Source organism: Sapajus apella, unplaced genomic scaffold (assembly GCF_009761245.1).
Source record: "Sapajus apella isolate SASKATOON/1434 unplaced genomic scaffold, GSC_monkey_1.0 scaffold6, whole genome shotgun sequence".
Taxonomy (NCBI): Eukaryota; Metazoa; Chordata; class Mammalia; order Primates; family Cebidae; genus Sapajus; species Sapajus apella.
In genome coordinates, this window is record NW_022436946.1 from 56,212,866 (window position 1) to 56,221,129 (window position 8,264).

Here is an 8,264-nt window from a genome sequence, read left to right on the forward strand (position 1 = left end):
TGGGGTTGGGGCCGTCCCCGTATTGGCCCTTTGCACCCCAGCCTGGGAAAAAAGAAAAAAACCCCGAAAAAAAAAAAAAAAAAAAAAAAAAAAAAAAAAAAGAAGTTATGCAAGGAAAAATACATTGATGGGAAGATTTGTTAGTATTTCAAAATAGATGTCCTACTAAGGAGTACGATTCTCCACAAACTTAGTTCCACTAGAAGTCATAGAGGCAATTCAGTAAATGCTTTCTCACTTTCATAGTCATTATGCTATTTACCGGCACTTGCTAAGAATTAATCAGTCTCATCGTTGTTGAGGAAAAATCAAGTGGTTCATTTGACATGCTGTAAAATCTTTTTGATTCTTTACAGTTCTTCCAATTTCAACATAAAAAGGCAGATCGAAAAAGCAGCACCTTGTTACAATTAGGAAGGACGGCTCTTCTGCTTTCTCTTTTCGCCGTTATGCCCAGGCACTTAAAACCTTTAATCTCACTTTCCCACTGTATGATAGCATTTCAATGACACCACTCAGAAAGTTGCCCAGGAAATAGTTATTTAGCAGGGGGAAAAAATCTGCTAATTGATTATGGTGGCATAAAAATTTCTGTTTAGCAAAAATGATTGTTTGGCCTCTGCATTTGCCTGTGTGGCTGTTTTGAGCTTGACTCACTGCTTTGTAGCAGGAGCTGTCATCCTGGCTCCTGGCCAGGGCATTCATTACCTCTATTAAGCATCTTGTGTACATCCTGGGAAATACTAATGCCCCAGCTTCTTTGTGTGCCTTTGTTTGTTCTTAAGGCAGAACTCAGCAGAGAATAATTTATAGGAGGTGAAGAGAGAAAAAGTTCTTTCCACATCACTCAGAAAATGAAATTAGTATACTGTGGGAGAAAAAAACATGATACAGCTCTAATATGTGTTCTTGACAATTGGTCTTTTCTTTTCATGAAGTGCTTTGGGTCGGCCATTCATTTTCCATTTCTCATTTGCTGGTCTTTCATTTCTTTCATCTATATACTCCCTAGACCAAAAAATTCCTCCTATCTCATCACCCATTTTCCATCTTCCAGTGAGATAGCACTTTAACAAGATCTCTTTATTTTTTCATTTTAACAGGGCTTTGTCAAAAAATTTCAGCTCTGGATCTGGCTTGGCTCAGTAGTACAATCAAGAGAGACCTCCTAAATTAAAGGCTCTATTTTTCAAACATAGTGTAGGATTTCGCCTAGGATGATTGTGACATGTATAGTGATAGGTTCTGTTTGTATATACCTATTGAATTATGTGCTATTGCAATGACTAAATTAGGTACCCTGTATGCAAAAACACAGGCTTCAATTCTGATGTCATGTCAACAGGAAAGGCCAAATGATATTTTACATCACTAAAATAGTTTGTTTAGTAGATATTAGGAAATATGACAAATATTCTACCGTTCTAGTAATTTTATCTGTGCCAAAGAGATTGAAAATTGTTTTAGACTTTATAATTTGTTTTCTAAATTCAATAGAAAATCAGAAAAAATCAAAATAGGATCAAAATAATCTCAGATTGTTGAAATGTTCATTATTGGTTGAAGCCTTTTACATGATATTTTGTATGAGCTTTAATTAACGTGCTATATATATATACCCTTATATGTAATATATATATAATATATAATATATATATTGTTGGTTGAAGCCTTTTACGTGATATTTTGCATGAGCTTTAATGAACATGCCATATATATATATATATATATATATACCCTTTCTTTGTTACGACACAACTCAGTAATTAACATATTTTCTCTGTAATATATTCTTGTTGACCACAATATGGAAGATGTATATTTTGAATTTTCATATTTTGGGTTTCATTATTTATAATCTCCAAGTTTTCTGAAAAACCACAAAACCTCTGCTCAATCTCTAGCTTTTTATAGTTGCTACTAAATATAATCAAAGTAAAAATTAAAATAGCAAATTTGTGTATTTCTCCTTTTGATTTTCTTTTCTAGAATATAAAAATTAAGCCATTTTCCTTGTATTTTCTCTATAGCTCATTGTAGACAATGAATAAATATATGAAGTAAATGATCGATGATTGCATGCAATTCTAATTCCATCTGTTTATTTGCCTTAGAAGGGTAAGATAAGTTTATTGGCCACATTGCTTATTACCTGTTCAACACAAAAAGGAGTTGTAGAATAATTGTTTCTTTCTGTTCAGCCTTTCTCCTTAAGGGTCTATAGCATCTTGATGGGTGATAAGCTGATAATTTCCAGCTTCTGTCTTTAGCTCTTCTTTTTTTCACACTGTTTCAATCATTCATTGTGTAAACCAAACTCGGAGTAGCTGGGTTGGGAAAGGTTTGTATGTGTGTGTCTGTATCATAGATGTTTTATTTGCTGTAGCATGCACATATTTCCCTATGAGAAATTGGGAGGACAGCTAGCATTATGTGCTTCTGAAAGCCTGGCATTGTGAGTTTCTTTTGTACATAATAACTGCAGGTGCTTTTTGGCACAGATATGATCCTGTGATCTGATAGCTGGTTTTCACATTCTGTGATCATGGCCAGTTCACAGAATACAACAAAGGTGGAAGATTGTTGTCTTCCCCTGGGTTGCCTAAAGTTACAGTGCTGATCTTTTGACCCTTAATTTCAGCAAGTTTGATTGCTCAAGGAACCCCAGTGTGCATATCTGGAGCTGGTGTGGCATTTTGCTGTTGAATTGCTTGTCAATGTCCTAACATGCACATAGTTTTTAGGAGGGGCATGGTCTTTTACGTAATTGTCTTGCATTTTAAATAGTTAAATGCAACCAGTCAAAGATAAACTACCTTGAGTTGTTTAGTGGAATGTCATAGGGCCGATGAGGTATTTTGACAAATGATTACTGTGATTAGAGTGTCACTGCTTTCCTCCTTGTGAAGTAGAACACTGTCCACCCTGAGACTGCAGAGCCGCAACAGAAATGCAGTCAGTCTTCATTGAAATAAAGCCAGCACATGTATTTGGATTTTTCAAAAATGAAATTATTATAATAAGGGATTTTAAAATAAGTAATGCAACATGGTATTAAAAATGGCTAATCTTGCTTCATTGCTAATCTTGTGCCACATTAAAATGAATTGGCTTTACTAAGTATTTTAATTGTTTCCCCTTCTGATTTTCATTTCCTTTCTCATCAGCAGCATCTCTCATCAGCCAGAGTTTAAAATATTCTCTGTCCTTGTTCATCCCATGGAAACTGATCAGGTATTTAAACTATAAATTAGTTTCTCCATAATAACCAGACTTGATTCTACTTGAAAATCATTTAATTTAAGACCATGCTAATTTTTGCCTCACTAAATGCTGCCTTGTTCTGGAGTTCTGCTTTGTTTCTCAAAAGGTGACTTGGTTGATGCAGTTAAGTACCTTTTAGCCACTAGAGGGAAACATACCAATCTACTATGAGCAACGCAGTGTTTTCAAATGGTAAATATCCTCCTGAAGTTGTAGGTTCTGCAGTTTGTTTTCTGTGATCTTTTCCCTCTGAATATTGACAGCATTATAATGAGGAATCAGCAAAGGGTATATATTGATCAAAATTTAGCGAAGATGGTTTTTTTATTGAATAGTTTGTGACCTATTTCTTGCTGTAGTAAATTCGTTTTCTAAGTGAATAAATATACCAGGTCACTAAGGACATGCTTCTATAATGCAAGGATTCCTTTGCACACTAATTTTGAAAAGGAATGCTCTTTAAACGTTGATATACTGTTTTCACACAAAACAGATTCAGCATTTACTGAATGTTACTTCATTATTAGAGAGGAAAAATGTTTCAGACAGATCTGATTCTGTTTGCATTTTAAAGCATTTAGAGATGCTACAGATTGTTCTCAGTATTGTTCTGGCCCAATCATACTTTAATTATTAAGTGTATTATTGTTTAAAACAGAGACTCCCTCTTTCACCCAGACTGGAGTACAGTGGTGTGATCATGGCTCACTGCAGCCTCTACCACCTGGACTCAAGAGATCCCCTTGACTCAGCCTCCTGAGTAGCTGGCAATACAGGCCCAAACCTGGCTAATTTTTAAATTTTTCTGTAGAGATGGTCTCGCTATGTTATCCAAGCTGTTTGGGAACTCCTGGACCCAAGAAATCCTCCCACCTTAGCCTCACAGAGTGCTCAGATTACAGGTGCAAGCCACCACACCTGGCTAAGTTTATTATTAAAAAATATATATATATTCTGCCTGCGCATGGTGGCTCACACCTGTAATCCCAGCACTTTGGGAGGCCAAGGCAGGCAGATCACTTGAGGTCAGGAATTTGAGACTAGCCTGGCCACATAGTAAAACCCCTTCTCTACTGAACGTTCAAAAATTAGCTGGGTGTGGTGGTGGGCACCTGTAATTCCACCACTCGGAGGGCTAAGGTAGGAGAATCACTTGAACCCAGGAGGCAGAGGTTGCAGTGAGCCAAGATTGTGCCACTACACTCCAGCCTGGGTGACAGAGTGAGACTTCATCTCAAAAAAAAATTATCTGTACCAATTTTATTATGATATTCAGGGATACTTGATATGAACTCAGCTGCAGCAGTTATGCAACACCATCTCTTTTTCTTAAAGCTTTGTGGAAATTTGAAGCAGAAATTCTGAAAAATCAAGCACAATGTTGAAGGCTGAGGCTCATGGTATCAATTCTAGATGAATAGATTTCAGGGAACTGGGTGAAAATACAAAGGTAATTCTAGAGCAATTAATGACTATAAAAAGTGAAGATACAGAAGCAGGTCACAGCATTTAGGGAAACTCTGGACATGAGGAATATTTGAATATTATGAGTGGTATTCAGAAATAGGCTAAAACATGGTGTTTTTAATTCATCTTACAAAATGTTTTGTTTTGCCTTTTTTTTTAATGTGCAGAAAAAAAATACAAGATGCTTATGCAGTTTGTATTTAGGCTCAGATGGTTTCCATATCAATGCCCCTAGTAAAGCAGTCAGATGACCTAATAGAGTGCAGTGTAGTAGGAGTCTAGTATTTGCTCTACTCAGTGTTTTGTCTTGCTAGGTTTCCAGGAAAATCTACCTTCCCATTTAACATAGTTGCAGGGAAATGCCTCTTTTAACACATTATTTCTGCTCATTTGGTCACAATTAATTGGTACAGGCTTTGGGAATTCACCCAAGATAAACGTGGATGCATCACTGAAGTTCTCCCCTTCATCATCTTGAGATGGAAACCAAGAGAGAGAGAGAATGGAACAGAGACACAGAAGAAAAGGGAACTCTGATGGTATTGGAAACACTGCTACCCAGGACCAGCCTCGCTCTTGAAACATATGACCTGAGGTCCATAACAAAATTTGCATTCTGGTTTAAGTTTGTTTCAGTTGAATTTAGCTTATGTGATTGAAAACAAACAAACAAACAAACAAACAAAGAGCTAATCTTGGTAGGAAGTTAGTTTCCATTAAGAGAAACTCTGCTGTAGATCTAGGAAAAGGGAATTTTCGTAGGCAACTATCTTTCTTTTTTAAAAATAGAATGCAGGGTTTCTGTTGGAAAGCATCATGGTTACATTTCGTATGTAGCTAAAGTTTCTCCAGTTCAACAGAGGTTAATTCCACGTCTTTGGATATCTAGAGAGGACTGAGAATGCCCCATGGAAGAGAAATGTGTGCATCAGTGTACAGTTTATTTCTCCAGAAATTATTTTACCTCTTCTCACTACTCCTATAACCTCATAAACTTTGGCACTAAAAATGGAACACAGAATCATATGCTGTTATGTATGGAAAGGATTTTTGCCAACTTATCTATCTCCTTTTTCATTCAACCATTATTCTTTTGGCCCCTACTCTGCGGCAGGACCAGCTCTGGAACTGGAGATGTAAAGAATTTTTTTTCTTTTTCTTTTATTTATTTATTTTTTTTCCCTGAGACCTGAAAGAGGAGTTTAGGAGTTAGCCAGGTAAAGAGTTGTATGAGAAATCTTCCAGATGTTTATTCTACCTATTAAGAAGACTACAATTTGTGACCACATGGTTTTGGTACTTCAAACCATTAAATCGGCATTACTTTAAGTTGCAGTGGCTTCACTCTATGTTTGATTTTCCTGTAGTAGTTTAATATAATAGCACTAAAAAATTCGAGAGCTGGTCTAATGAATATATTTTAGTCAAAAAAAAATCAAGTATGAACCTCCTATTTCTTTGAACTTCCAAGAAGTAGGGTTACAATCACAATTTTTATGATGAATTTTCAGTTATTGTGGATACATTATAGCTGTAAATATTTATGGAGTATATGTGATATTTTGATACAGGCATACAATGTATAGTGATCAAATCAGGATAACTGGGATGACCATCACCTTAAGCATTTATCATTTCTTTGTGTTAGGAACATTCCAATTTCACTCTTTTAGTTATTCGAAAGTATGCAATAAATTGATATTAACTATAGTCACTCTATTGTACTGCTAAACACTAGATCTTATTCTTTCCATCTAACTGTAGTTCTATGGCCATTAACTACTCCTTCTTGTCACCTCCCACCCCCGACTATTTTTCCCAGCCTCTAATACCCATCATTCTACCTTCTATCTTAATGGGTTTAATTTCTTTTAAACTTTAAGCTCCCACATTTAAATGAGAATGTGCAAAATTTGTCTTTCTGTGCCTGACAAATTTCACTTAACAAAATGGCCTCTAGTTCCATCTACATTATTGCAAATGGCAGAATTTCATTCCTTTTTTTGTGGCTGAATAATATTCCTTTATGTACCTCACTTTCTTTGTCCACTCATTTATTGATGAACACTTAGGTTGATTCCATATCTTGGCTGTTGTGAATAGTACTGCAATAAACTTGTCAATCATACTTTTTCTTAAGGAGCCCTAGTTGGTAGGTGTGACTCTTCACCATTTCTTTCTAAACCTTTGTGATTTACTTAAAATCATTTAATCATTTGTTTTTTTAGATTTTGTGTATAATGGAATCCTCCTTTCTAGTTTACTCATTTATTTATTTTTTCTAGTATTTCAAACACCTCAAAAAACTTTAAGACCAGATACCTCTTTTTTTAAAAAAAAATTGGGTTGGAGAAAAAGGGAAATTTTATCTTTCAAAGTTGAAAACTATGTCTTTGAATTTGTAACAATTACCTCTATAAGTAACATTACAGAAATGTTTTTATATTTTTTCCTAGTAAATTGTTATACAGTAGAACTGTATTCAATGATGTCAATATTCTGTACGGTCCAATATAGTAGCCAATACGCTGCATGTGGTTACTGAGTACTTTAAATGTGACTGTGACTAAAGTACTGAATTTTAAATTTTATTTAATTTTAATTAATTCAAATTTAAATAGCCACATGTGGGTAGTAGCTATTACACAGAAAAACATAAACAGAGAGTATATGTTCATTTAAAAAATTACTCCATGTATGTTTACAAATGGCATAATTGTTGGATTTAGTATTGCATATATGTTCACTAGATCAAGTTTGCTAACAGTGTGATTCAAATCTCCTATAACCTTATAAATTTATTTTTTGCTTAGCCTATGAATTACCTGATGGATTTGAACTTTAAAATATTCTATGTTGTGATTTTCCTATTTCCTCTTGTAATTGTGCCAATTTTTAATGTCATACATTTCCACATTATGATGTTTATTTTTCTATGGAATTCAAATTTTATCATTACATACTAATCTTCTTTGAAATTAACAACTGCTTTTAAATGCTTTCTAAAAGCATTAGGCATACTTTTGGGTTTCCTTTTTAGATCTACTTTCAAGATTTACTTTCAAACATAATATATTCATTTTTCTTGGGTGTGTCTCTTTTAAAACTTATATTTATTTCTTTTATTCATACGTTTGAATTCACTTCTACTATAGCATTTTATACTTCTACTTGTCCTGATTTTTCTATGCTTCTTTTGTATTTCTCCTGTTCTTCTTCTTTATGGATTAATTGTTTTTTTTAATTCTATTTTTTATGTACCAGTGTAGAAATTATACGCACTATTTTCCTAAGATAATTATCCTAAAAACATTAATATACACATTTTAATTTAATCATGTCTAAGGTAAATCAATAATTGGACCTCACTTCTGAACAATCTGAAGACATAAAGGACTTTCTCTCTGATTAAGTATTGTCTTAATCATTTTATGTGATTTTCTAGTATAGTGGTTTTGTCTGTGTTTTAACATTGCAAAATTAAATATTATCATTTAGATATTGTCAATGCTTGTTTTGAAACTCCAATTTAT